Below are 14,129 nucleotides of genomic sequence, written 5' to 3'. Positions count from 1 at the left end.
GTTAATTGAGCAGCGGCAGTAGCACAGCAGCCGCAACCCCCTCCCCCCCCCCCATATCGATCAACTATCGAGGATCGCTATGGGGCGCAATCGGTCAATGTGGGCTTGTACACAACCGCCCAACCTTAACACAGAAACACACACACACACGCACACACTCTCTCTGTGTGTGGTTACAGTAGACTAACATATGTCAGTGGTTTAGGGAACAGTAGTAACATCAGGCAGGATTTAGGCTACCAACTGCCTAGCCAGTTGTAGCTCAATCTTGGGTGCAATGATCACATTCCCACACTGACTGACTGTGTGGAGGCTCATTGATTTAACGTTACGTTAGCCTACATGCTACACTAGCAAAATTATATATAGTTGTCGGCTATATTAGCCACGACTTACTGTTCTTTGTGCAGCTTCAAATGTCGAACAAAGTTGGAAATTGTTGCTGTAATTTTCTTCCCGCATATTTTGTAAGTTGCAATCTGTTTTTTGTTGACTACATCATAGTCTTTATATCCGAAAATAATAATTTGGGGTATCATCTTTCCAAGGGCTCCATCTGAATTAACCCGCCGACGTTCCTCTGCACTGCCACGCACAACTTTTTCTCCACTGGTATAATTTGATTGGCTGCTGTCCGATTCAAACTGTAATCCGTTAAATGAAGAGTTGATGCACTAAACACTTTTTTTTAAAGCATAATTTTTCATATTTGGGTTTGGGGAGGGTTTCAAGTCAGTTCGGGTCAAAAGGCTCAAGTCCAAGTTAAGTCAAGAGTCATTGGTGTTAAAGTCAAAGTCGAGCCGGAGTCTGACTCGAGTCCAAGTCATGTGACTCAAGTCCACACCTCTGCTAGGCGGTGTCAGACGAAGGCTCAAATAATTGTCAAAGACTCCAGTCACCCAAGTCATACACTGTTCTCTCTGCTACGCATGGCTTCTACCCCCAAGCTACAAGATTCTAATCAAATGGCCACCCGGTGTCACGCCCTGACCTTAGTTATCTTTGTTTTCTTTGTTATTTTGGTTAGGTCAGGGTGTGACGAGGGTGGTATGTGTGTTTTGTCTTGTCTAGGGTTTTGGGTATGTCTAGGTGTGTGTGTGTAGTCTAGGCATTATGTAGGTCTATGGTGGCCTAGATTGGTAACCAATCAGAGGCAGCTGTTTATCGTTGTCTCTGATTGGGGATCCTATTTGGGTTGCCATTTTCCAGTTTGGTTTGTGGGTGATTGTCTATGAGATGTTGCATGTCTGCCATCGTTATACTTGGGGTCTTTGTTGTTTTGTATTAGTTTGTTAAGTGTTCTTCGTTTCATTAAAGAAGATGTATTCACATCACGCTGCGCTTTGGTCTCCTTCGTATGACGAACGTGACACCCGGACTGTTTACATTGACCCCCCCCTGTATATAGCCTTGTTATTGTTATGTACATTTATTGTGTTACTTTTTGATTGATCTGATTTGTTTAAATTTAGTTTATTTAGTAAATATTTTATTAAATATTTTTCTTGAACTGCATTGTTGGTTAAGGGCTTGTAAGTAAGCATTTCATGGTAAGTTGTATTCGGCGCATGTGACAAATAACATTTGATTTGTGATGCACAACCCTTCAGACAAAATAATATTTGTTTCAGCTTGTGTGAAAATTGTTTGAAAAACCCCCAAAAGAGTGTTCACATGATACCATGTTGCCAAAATACTGTAGTTTCTGAAAGACTGACAAAGACAGGTGATCTTGCTGTGAACAGTGAAGTATAAAATATATTTTTTCCAGGGTTCTTTTGACAAGCAGAGAGATCTGGAGTGGGATCAATGTCTTAAACAGTAACTCATGCAAAGAGCATTCCCCATAATTGGATTTGAATGCCTCCCCCCTCTCCTCCCTGTCCCCTCTGACAAATGTTATGTGTGCGCACATAAACAGATTTTCCGGCCCACAAACCCAGGGAAAGTGAACGAGGGATCGTGTAACAGGGCAAGGCGGTGGCGGTGAGGTTGGCTGCTCGGCAGCAGCAGAAGTGCTGGGCTGTAAACCCTGTTTGTTCTGCTCTGAGGGCTTTTTGGATTTCTCTGCGGCGCTTGGTTGCCGTGGACACAGCTGGGGAGCGACGGCCGGTCGGCAGGTGGGCACCCTGTGAGCCGGAGCTCCAGTGACGACTGGCCGAGCCAACACAGCTGGCACCCAGTACCCACACAGCTGGTAACACGCTACACGCTCCCTCTGTGTCTCTCATGCTTCACTCTTGCTCTGCCTCTAATTCTGTTTCCCTTTGTTCTCTCTGTCTTGCTTATTCTCTCACAGGCTCTCTTGTTCCTCCTTTTCTCTCTCTCCATTACTCAATTTGTTTTCCCTCTTTCATATTTTACTCTCATACGCTCTATTCTCTGGACCTCTCTCCCTCTCCCTGCCCAGTCATCATACAGTACTGTAGTCAGACACATTAGCTCAGCTAGCCTCTCTCCAGTCTGGTGGAGGGGAAAACAGAGGTGGAAAAGAGGGGGAACTGAGTGAGGAGAGACAAGACAAATGAGAAGAGTGCCAGTGTGTGTAGGTGGACAGGGAATGGGGAGCTCTGTGTGTGTAGGTGGACAGGGAATGGGGAGCTCTGTGTTTGTAGGTGGACAGGGAATGGGGAGAATATGTGTGTGTAGGTGGACAGGGAATAGGCAGCTCTGTGTATGTAGGTGGACAGGGAATGGGGAGCTCTGTGTGTGTAGGTGGGCAGGGAATGGGGGAATAGGCATCTCTGTGTGTAGGTGGACAGGGAATGGGGAGCTCTGTGTGTGTAGGTGGACAGGGAATGGGGGAATGGGCATCTCTGTGTGTAGGTGGACAGGGAATGGGGGAATGGGCAGCTTTGTGTGTAGGTGGACAGGGAATGGGCAGCTCTGTGTGTGTAGGTGGACAGGGAATAGGCAGCTCGGTGTGTAGGTGGACAGGGAATAGGCAGCTCTGTGTGTAGGTGGACAGGAAATGGGCAGCTCTGTGTGTGTAGGTGGACAGGGAATCGGCAGCTCTGTGTGTAGGTGGACAGGGAATGTGCAGCTCTGTGTGTGTAGGTGGACAGGGAATGGGGGAATGGGCAGCTCTGTCTGTAGGTGGACAGGGAATGGGGGAATGGGTAGCTCTGTGTGTGTACTCAGTCGTACAAAGTTGAGAGGAGAAACAGAGGAGGAGAGTTGTTATGTGGACACAGGGAGGAAGTTAGAGGGTGAAGCAGACATTCCTAGAAAAAACCAGTGGCCAGGGAACTGAACTGTGGTTCAACCTGGTGGTTATATAATGAGGAGGGAAATGTACCCTCTCCAAAAAAGAACAATTCGTTTTTAGAAATGTCTCTACAGGGGCCAGCCTGCACCTGTCTGTCGCATTCCTGAGTAGAACAGAAATACATAGTGAGAAGTGAAGGGTGACGGTGTCATGGGTGGCTGACTAACATGCACAAACATCCATACCAGAGATAAACGGATTGCTTCATGATTCAATTTAACTTCCGTATAACTGTTCCCGAGGTATTGTTTTGAAAGCAGTATGTGGTGATAATTTAGTTACACCAGTGGCTGAGGTCAAACACATACCGCCCCAACAGATCCACAGATGATGCAATCTCTATTGCACTCCACACTGCCCTTTCTCACCTCAACAAAAGGAACAACTACTTGAGAATGCAATTCATTGACTACAGCTAGGCGTTCAACACCATAGTGCCCTCAAAGCTCATCACTAAGCTTAGGACCCTGGGACTAAACACCTCCCTCTGCAACTGGATCCTAGACATCCTGTGGGCCGCCCCCAGGTGGTAAGGGTAGGTAACAACCCATCCGCCACGCTGATCCTCAACAAAGGTGCCCCTCAGGGGTGTGTGCTCAGTCCCCTCCTGTACTCCCTGTTCACTCATGACTGCACGGCCAGGCACAACTCCAACATCATTATTAAGTCTGCCGATGACACAACAGCGGTAGGCCTGATGACCGACAACAACGACACAGCCTATAGGGAGGAGGTCAGAGACCTGACCGTGTGGTGCAAGGACAACAACCTCTCCCTCAACGTGACCAAGACAAAGGAGATTATTGTGGGCCCGAGCACGCCCCCATTCTCATCGACGGGGCTGTAGTGTAGCAGGTTGAGAGCTTCAAGTTCCTTGGAGTCCACATCACCAACAAACTAACATGGTTGAAGCACACCAATACAGTCGTGAAGAGGGCACGACAAAACCTATTCCCCCTCAAGAGACTGAAAAGACTTGGCATGGATCCTCAGATCATGCAAAAGGATCATGCAAAAGGTTCTACAGCTGCACCATCGAGAGTATCCTGACAGGTTGCGTCGCTGCCTGGTATGGCAACTGCTCGGCCTCCGACCGCAAGGCAATACAGAGGGTAGTGTGTACGGCCCAGTACATCAGCGGGGCCAAGCTTCCTGCCATCCAGACCTCTATACCAGGCGGTGTCAGAGGAAGGTCCTAAAAATTGTCAAAGACTCCAGCAACCGCACGGCAAGAGGTACCGGAGCGCCAAGTCTAGGACCAAGAGGCTTCTAAACAGCTTCTACCCCCAAGCCATAAGACCCCTGAACATCTATATTAAATGGCTACCCAGACTATTTGCATTGCCCCCCCCCCCCCCACTTTACATTGCTGCTACTCTCTGTTATTATCTATGCATAGTCACTTTAATAACTCTACCTGCATGTACATATTACTTCAATTATCTCGACTAACCGGTGCCCCCCGCACATTGACTCTGTACCGGTACCCCCTGTATATAGCCTTGCTATTGTTATTTTACTGCAGCTCTTTAGTTATTTGTTACTTTTATTTCTTATTTTTTTTAGATATTTTTTGCATTGTTGGTTAAGGGCTTGTAAGTAAGCATTCACTGTAAGGTCTACTACACCTGTTGTATTCGGAACATGTGACAAACAAAATTTGATTTGAAATGTCTGCAGATGTTCAACAGTTGCTCTTACTGTTTTATTAAACATCAGTTCAAACTCAATTCTCTTTGCAGCTCCAGTACCAGCAAGCACTGTTATGTTTTTCTCCCCATGCTGTATGTACCCAAATGACTGCTAAACAGGCCTTTAGGGAGAGTTAACGGGTTGGATTAGCAGAGCTGTGTAACGCCTGTGAAATCAACACCCCAAACCAGCCCAGCACACACTGGCACACGGACGCGCGCTTGTGGACACGGACGCGCACACAGACACACAGACACACACACACAGACACACAGACACACACACACACACACACACACACAGCCCTCCATTAAATCAAATCATCTGGTTCAGAAGCCCCAATTACGTTCCGGAACATCCCTGTTCTGTTCTGTTTCTGCCTGGTAATGCAGAGCTAGGATACTTCTGGCAGCTAAGTTATGTCTGGAAGCTTGGCTACTTCTGGCAGCTAGGTTATGTCTGGCAGCTAGGTTATGTCTAGCAGCATGGCTACTTCTGGCAGCTATGTTATGTCTGGCAGCTTGGCTATGTCTGGCAGCTTGGCTACTTCTACAGCTAGGTTATGTCTGGCAGCTAGGTTATGTCTGGCAGATTGGCTATGTCTGGCAACTAGGTTACATCTGGCAGTTTGGCTACGTCTGGCAGCTTGGCTACGTCTGGCAGCTTGGCTACGTCTGGCAGCTTGGCTACGTCTGGCTGGGACTGGCAGCTTGCTTATGTCTGGCAGCTTGGTTCTGTCTGGCTAGGTCTGGCAGCTTGGTTACGTCTGGCAGCTTGGCTACGTCTGGCAGCTAGGCTACGTCTGGCAGCTAGGTTACATCTGGCAGTTTGGCTATGTCTGGCAGCTTGGCTACGTCTGGCAGCTTGGTTATGTCTGGCAGCTTGGTTATGTCTGGCAGCTAGGTTATGTCTGACAGCTAGGTTACGTCTGGTAGCTAGGTTATGTCTAGCAGCTTGGTTATGTCTGGCAGCATGGCTACTTCTGGCAGCTATGTTATGTCTGGCAGCTTGGCTATGTCTGGTAGCTAGGCTAGGTCTGGTAGCTAGGCTAGGTCTGGCAGCTTGGCTACTTCTACAGCTAGGTTATGTCTGGCAGCTAGGTTATGTCTGGCAGCTAGGTTACGTCTGGTAGCTAGGTTATGTCTGACAGCTAGGTTACGTCTGGTAGCTAGGTTATGTCTAGCAGCTTGGTTATGTCTGGCAGCATGGCTACTTCTGGCAGCTATGTTATGTCTGGCAGCTTGGCTATGTCTGGTAGCTAGGCTAGGTCTGGTAGCTAGGCTAGGTCTGGCAGCTTGGCTACTTCTACAGCTAGGTTATGTCTGGCAGCTAGGTTATGTCTGGCAGCTAGGTTACGTCTGGTAGCTAGGTTATGTCTGGTAGCTAGGTTATGTCTGGCAGCTTGGCTAATTCTACAGTTAGGTTATGTCTGGCAGCTAGGTTATTTCTGACAGATTGGCTATGTCTGGCAGCTTGGTTATGTCTAGCAGCTTGGTTATGTCTGGCAGCATGGCTACTTCTGGCAGCTATGTTATGTCTGGCAGCATGGCTATGTCTTGTAGCTAGGCTATGTCTGGCAGCTTGGCTACTTCTACAGTTAGGTTATGTCTGGCAGCTAGGTTATGTCTGACAGATTGGTTATGTCTGGCAGAATGGCTACTTCTGGCAGCTATGCTATGTCTGGCAGCATGGCTATGTCTGGCAGCTAGGCTACGTCTGGCAGCTAGGTTACATCTGGCAGTTTGGCTATGTCTGGCAGCTTGGCTACGTCTGGCAGCTAGGCTATGTCTGGCAGCTAGGTTATGCCTGACAGCTTGGTTATGTCTGACAGCTAGGTTACGTCTGGCTAGGATTGGCAGCTTGGTTATGTCTGGCATCTTGGTTGTGTCTTTCTAGGTCTGATAGCTTGGTTATGTCTGGTAGCTTTTTTATGTCTGGCAGCTTGTTTATGACAGGCAGCTTGGTTATGTCTGTCTAGGTCTGGGAGCTTGGTTATGTCTGGCAGCTTGTTTATGTCTGTCTATGTCTGGCAGCTTGGTTATGTCTGGCATCTTGGTTCTAAAGAACTCTGTTCTAAAGTAACGCACTACATAAGGAAATGAGTGTGATTTGAGATTCACCCCTGGAATCCTATGGCCCAACACTGTTGGTTAGATTCCAAAAGTGAGATCTATTTCTCCAAAAAAGAGTACATAAATAAACAATGAAAACAGCAGAACAGACAAATAAGATGTAGCAGTGTAGAACGGATCGTGCCTGTGGTGAAATGTCCCTTCATCTTCTGGAAGACAGGGTCCTGAGCGGTGGCCTGGGCTCGGTGGGCGAGCGACTCTGATGCCGCGCTGGAGAATGTGGTGAACACGTTGGAGACTTTCTCCAACCCCACGGCAAACGTGCTCACCAGCTTCTTGACAAAGTTCCGCGTGATCTTGGCGGGAATGGTTGGGGGAGAGGGTTAGGGGGAAGAGAAAGGGAGGAAGATTGATTATGAACATTTATACTACACTGTTATTTGTGACCCAAAAAATGCTATGACAGTGAGCAAGCTATAATGCCCACAGACTCAGCCCAACAAGTGTATGTTTTCCAGATGTGATGGGACAAATACACCTCTAATCCCCCTCACCCCTTCCTCCCAAAGCCCCCTGACTCTGCAGAACAGGTGCAGCCAGGTGAGGTTGTTCCCACAAGGGGGGAAAAGTGTTCCTCTGTCCCTGTCTAACCAATGGAACGGAGCGCTGAGCCTGCAGCTTCTGCTTCTGGAAACCCCTTACCGTCAGCACAGTGCAGTCAGCCCAACTACAGTCTACATCCCCTCGCCCCATCTCCCACTCATCAGGTCCTACACGCTCACCGCACCCATCACCCCCATCTTCCCTCCTCCTTTCCCACCCCCCTCACTAGCCCCCCACCCCTGACTACCTGACTATCCTCAGCTCAGTGCACAGCTGCCCCCCCCCCCCTCCTCCCATCCAGCATTGCTAAAGCACTTTGCAGCACCGCCGAGTTCGATTTGGAAGCTTGTGTCATGTCAGCTCTCTTTCTCTCTGTCAACACCTTGACTGAAATGGCTTGAGGATTTAGTGTTGTAGATGAAAGTGTTTCAGAAAGTACATAGTTAGCGAAGACTTCAGCTTGTCCTCTGTGTAAATGTTGAGTGCAAATGTCCATTTTCCAGTTTGTAAGCCCGCTGTGTTGGACATTGGATGGAAATGCCTCATCTTTGTCATGAACGTGACTTCTTTCAACAGAGCTTCAGACTGCTCAGGTAGAGAGGAACAGCAGCAGACTGAACAGATGTGGCTGCCATACTGTTGCAGGGTGGTAGTGGGCTGAAGCCAGGCTATGCCAGGGTTACCTTATGCCACTGTCTATCTATCTCACACACACACACACACACACACACACACACACACACACACACACACACACACACACACACACACACACACACACACACACACACACACACACACACACACACACACACACACATCTCCACCCCCCCCCCCCCCACACACACACCCTCTCTCCACCCCAAACACTCTACCTATATGAATCCTACCTGTCAAACCCTGATCTGCTTCACCTGTCTTTGTGCTTTTCTCCACCCCCTCCAGGTATCACCCATCTTCCCATTATCCCCTGTGTATTTATACCTGTGTTCTCTGATTGTCTGTTGCCAGTTCGTCTTGTCTTGTCAGGGCTTACCAGCGTTCTTTCCTGCCTTCCTGTTTCTCTAGTTCTATTTCCTATTTTTCCTATTTTTCCTGGTTAAATAAATGTATTTCACCTTTATTTAACCAGGTAGGCCAGTTGAGAACAAGTTCTCATTTACAACTGCGACCTGGCCAAGATAAAGCAAAGCAGTGCGACAAAAACAACACATGGAAAAAACAAACGTACAGTCAATAACACAATAGAAAAAAATCTATGTACAGTGTCTGCAAATGAAGTAAGATTAGGGAGGTAAGCCAATAAATAGGCCGTAGTGGCGAAGTAATTACAATTTAGCAATTAAACACTGGAGTGATAGATGTGCAGAAGATGAATGTGCAAGTAGAGATACTGGGGTGCAAAGGAGCAAAAATAAATAAATCACAAAATGGGGATGAGGTAGTTGGATGGGCTATTTACAGATGGGCTATGTACAGCTGCAGTGATCTGTGAGCTGCTCTGGCAGCTGATGCTTAATAAGGTTAGTGAGGGAGATATGAGTCTCCAGCTTTAGTGATTTTTGCAATTCGTTCCAGTCATTGGCAGCAGAGAACTGGAGGAAAGGCGGCCAAAGTAGGAATAGGCTTTGGCGATGACCAGTGAAATATACCTGCTGGAGCGAGTGCTATGCGTGGGTGCTGCTATGGTGACCAGTGAGCTGAGGTAAGGCGGGGCTTTACCTAGCAAAGACTTATAGATGACCTGGAGCCAGTGGGTTTGGCGACGAATATGAAGCGAGGGCCAGCCAACGAGTGGTGGGTAATATATGGGGCTTTGGTGACAAAACGGATGGCACTGTGATAGACTGCATCCAATTTGCTGAGTGTTGGAGGCTATTTTGTAAATGACATTGCCGAAGTCAAGGATCGGTAGGATAGTCAGTTTTACGAGGGTATGTTTGGCAGCATGAGTGAAGGATGCTTTGTTTTGCGGAATAGGAAGCCGATTCTAGATTTAATTTTGGATTGGAGATGCTTAATGTGAGTCTGGAAGGAGAGTTTACAGTCTAACGAGACACCTAGGTATTTGTAGCTGTCCACATATTCTAAGTCAGAACCGTCCAGAGTAGTAATGCTGGATGGGCGGGCAGGTGCGTGCAGCGATCGGTTGAAGAGCATGCATTTAGTTTTACTTGCATTTAAGAGCAGTGGCCAGCCGTAGAAAAATGCTTATTGAAATTCTCAATTATCGTGGATTTATCGGTGGGTACAGTGTTTCCTAGCAGCTGGGAGGAGGTGCTCTTATTCTCCATGGACTTTACAGTGTCCCAGAACTTTTGGGAGTTTGTGCTACAGGAGGCGAATTTTGCTTGAAAAAGCTAGCCTTTGTGTCACGACTTCTGCCGAAGTCGTTGCCTCTCCTTGTTCGGGCGGTGTTCGGCGGTCGACGTCACCGGTCTTCTAGCCATCATCGATCCATTTTTCATTTTCCATTGGTTTTGTCTTGTCTTCCCACACACCTGTTTTCAATCCCATCCATTATCCTCTTGTGTATTTAACCCTCTGTTTCCCCTCATGTCTTTGTCAGAGATTGTTTCTTGTTAGTATTGTTTTTATGTGTATAGGTGCGCGACGGGTCTTCGTACCCATATTTGTTTTGTTCGTTTCTTATTTAGTGTTATGGAGCATGTATTTGGACTTTCATTAAAAGACTCCATTTTACACTACGTTTGACTCTCCTGCGCCTGACTTCCCTGCCACCTATACAAACGACTCTGACAGAATCTCTGACCCAATATGAAGTCAGCAGGAGAGGACACTACGCTCATGGAGGTGGAGGAACGCGTCCGGGAACAAAAGGAGGAGATTGAATGTTTGAGCGCAGTCATGGATCGCATTGTCCAGAAAATGGACCGCTGGGAGAGACAGGGAGTTTCTCCAGCGCCTCCACTCCCACAACCAGGGTATTCCTTGAACACTTTTTTCCCTCCTGAACCGAACAAAATCCATTTACCCCTACCCATTGGATACAACGGAGATACTGCCGGCTGCCAGGGTTTCCTCCTTAAACTTAAGTTGTATCTGGCCACGGTCTCCCCAGTACCATCAGACCGTGAGAAGAGTTGCGCCCTCGTCTCATGCCTCACCGGGAAAGCCCGGGAGTGGGCCAGCGCTGTGTGTAGAGAGGAGGATGCGGCGTTGGACGATTTTGAGGAGTTCATCCGCCATTTCCGGAGAGTATTCGACCACCCATCCGAAGGCAAAGCGGCGGGTGAGCGCCTCTATCATCTGAGGCAGGAGACGAGGAGTGCACAGGAGTTTGCTTTGGAGTTTAGAACCTTGGCTGCCGGCGCTGGATGGAGCGACAGGGCCCTGATCGACCAGTACCGCTGTAGTCTACGCGAGGACGTCCGTCGGGAGCTGGCCTGTAGAGACACCACCCTCAACTTCGACCAGCTGGTGGACATGTCCATCAGGCTGGACAACATGCTGGCTACTCGTGGACGTCTAGATCGGGGTCTGGTTGTTCCATCCTCCCGCACCCTCTCTCCCGAACCTATGGAATTAGGAGGGATGGTGCGCAGGGAGACCGAAGGGGGTTCCTGCTCGAGCACCATTTATGGTCGCAGAGATCACACTGCTGGTCGGTGCCGGGTTGGTTCCTCTGGGAATAGAGAAGGCAGGCAGGGCACTCTGGCATCACCCCAGGTGAGTAGGCACCATTCTCATCCAGAGCCCTCTGTCGCACTTAAGTTTGTCTCTGTCACTTTTCCGGACTTTTCCCTGCATTCCCAGTATAAGGCGCTAGTAGATTCAGGCGCAGCTGGGAATTTCATTAATAAAGATCTAGCTCATAGTTTAGGGATCCCTATTGTTTCTGTGGATATGCCTTTCCCTATTCATGCCTTAGATAGTCGACCATTAGGTTCAGGGTTTATCAGGGAGGTCACCGCACCTTTGTGTATGATAACGCAGGAGGGTCACAAGGAGAAGATTAGTCTTTTCCTTATTGATTCTCCTGCGTATTCTGTGGTGCTAGGCCTACCCTGGTTAACTTGTCATAACCCCACTGTTTCTTGGCCACAGAGGGCTCTCACAGGGTGGTCGCGAGAGTGCTCAGGTAGGTGTTTAGGGGTTTCCGTTAGTGCTCCTACGTATCATAACTAGAGTTGCAAAAGGTTGGCAACTTTCAGGTAAATTTCCAGAATTTTTCCGTGGGAAGTTAAGCCCGGGAATTTGGGGAATTTTGCTTAAATTCATAAAAAAAAGTTAGCTTATAACAGTGAACATTTTGTGGGATACACAGAAGGCAATTCTAGGTCTTGTGGCATATTTTGGTTAAACTATCCCCAATTCAATAGAGATTGCAACCCTCTGCATGAACAGTGCGTTCTTCCATCACATGCACAGTGCACTCTTCCATCACATGTACAGCTGATTCTCAAGATCTTGCACACTGATGAGATGCTATTGAGCCCACACTACTACACTGTCTGTGCCAAGGACTTCTGTAACGATGTGCACTGAGAGTCGGGAAGCAAGTTCGGGGAGTGAGTGTTTTAATAACTAAACACAACATAATACAAAATAAGTAACATGAACAACGCACGGACATAACACAGGATCAGCAACAATAACGCCTCGGGAAGGAACCAAAGGGAGTGACATAAATAGGACAGGTAATCAAGGAGGTGATGGAGTCCAGGTGAGTGTCATTATGTGCTGATGCATGTAACGATGGTGACAGGTGTGCGCCATAATGAGCAGCCTGGTGCCCTAGAGGGAGAGGGAGACACGTGACAACTACATGCTTTCTAGTAAGTTTTGATTACAATACTTGGTGGGGTGAATATATTCTATATGACATACATCATTTGATGTTAACTTCACTAGTGAGGGGCAGCATTCGGAATTTGGATGAAAAGCATGCCCAAATTACACTGCCTGCTACTCAGGCCCAGAAGATAGGATATGCATATAATTAGTAGATTTGGATAGAAAACACTCTAAAGTTTCCAAAACTGTTAAAATAATGTATGTGAGTATAACATAACTGATATGGCAGGCGAAAACCAGAGGAAAATCCAACCAGAAAGTACTATTATTTTGAAAGGCTGTTTTTCCATTGAAAGCCTATCCACCATTCAAAGACTTAGGACCCAGTTCACGAGCTCCGTGGCTTCCTCTACATGTGACCAGTCTTTAGGCATTGTTTCAGGCTTTTACTCTGAAAAATGAGGGAGATACAGCACTTTCAATCAGTGGCCAGTGGAAATTTACATTCATCAGCCATGCACCTGATCGGGAACACGCCTTTCTTGTTTCTCCTTTCCTGGACAAAACGCGCAAACAAAAAGGAGGTATTTGGTCATAAAGAGGGACATTATCAAACAAAACAAACATTTATTGTCTAACATGGAGACCTGGGAGTGCCACCAGGTGAAGATCATCAAAGGTAAGTGATTCATTTTAATGCTATTTCTGACTTGTGTGACACTCTCCTTGGCTGGAAAATGGCTGTATGGGTTTCTGTGGCTAGGTGCAGACCTAACATAATCGCAAAGTGTGCTTTCTCCGTAAAGCCTTTTTTAAATCTGACACAGCGGTTGCATTAAGGAGAAGTTTATCTTTATTCGTTTGTTTAACACTTGTATCGTTTATCAATGTTTATGATGAGTATTTCTGTAATTTGATGTGGCTCTCTGCACTTTCACCGGATGTTTGTTTGAGACAATGCATTTCTGACCATAACCCGCCAATGTAAACTGAGATTTTGGGATATAAATATGAACTTTATCAAACAAAACATACATGTATCGTGTAACATGAAGTCCTATGAGTGCCATCTGATGAAGATCATCAAAGGTTAGTGATTAATTTGATCTCTATTTCTGCTTTTTGTGACTCCTCTCCTTGGCTGGAAAAATGGCTGTATGGTTTTCTGTGACTAGGTGCTGACCTAACATAATCGCAAGGTGTGCTTTCGCAGTAAAGCCTTTTTGAAACCGGACACTATGGTTGGATTTACAAGAAGTTTATCTTTAAAATGGTGGATAATACTTGTATGTTTGAGGAATTTTAATTATGAGATTTCTGTTGTTTTGAATTTGGCGCTCTGCAATTTAACTGGCTGTTGTCGAGGTGGGACGCTAGTACCAGAGAGGTTAACTAGTAAATAGTAGCCTACAGCAAAGTGTGTTTAAATCATTTCTAACTTGTTCACAATTTCTGCTAGTTAGTTTTTGCTACCATGTGGGTTTTAGCTTGTTTTAGCCTGCTAACTGAGGAGTGTTAATTCACCCGTTTCCATAAATTTTTCATTTTTATTAATGTATCTTACAAAGGAGTTGTTTAATCTAACTGCTTAACTATTATCTGTACATGGAATTGTATTTGGGGTTTTTTACTATTTTTTTTCTAGCCTTTACAGGAAAATGCCACAGCACTATCTGATGAGTGGAGACATTTCACTGCAGCTAATGTAGAAGAAAGGCTGTGTACATTTTGGGCCA

General features: G+C 46.8%; 1 pseudogene; it reads right to left on the bottom strand.

Moving 5' to 3' along the window:
- Positions 1 to 7,785, bottom strand: part of LOC120017849 — a 46,272-nt pseudogene extending 38,487 nt beyond the window's left edge.
- Positions 7,786 to 14,129: the final 6,344 nt, after the last annotated feature.

Source organism: Salvelinus namaycush, chromosome 22, assembly GCF_016432855.1.
Source record: "Salvelinus namaycush isolate Seneca chromosome 22, SaNama_1.0, whole genome shotgun sequence".
NCBI classification, from domain to species: Eukaryota; Metazoa; Chordata; class Actinopteri; order Salmoniformes; family Salmonidae; genus Salvelinus; species Salvelinus namaycush.
This window is presented reverse-complemented; position numbering and strand designations above follow the sequence as displayed.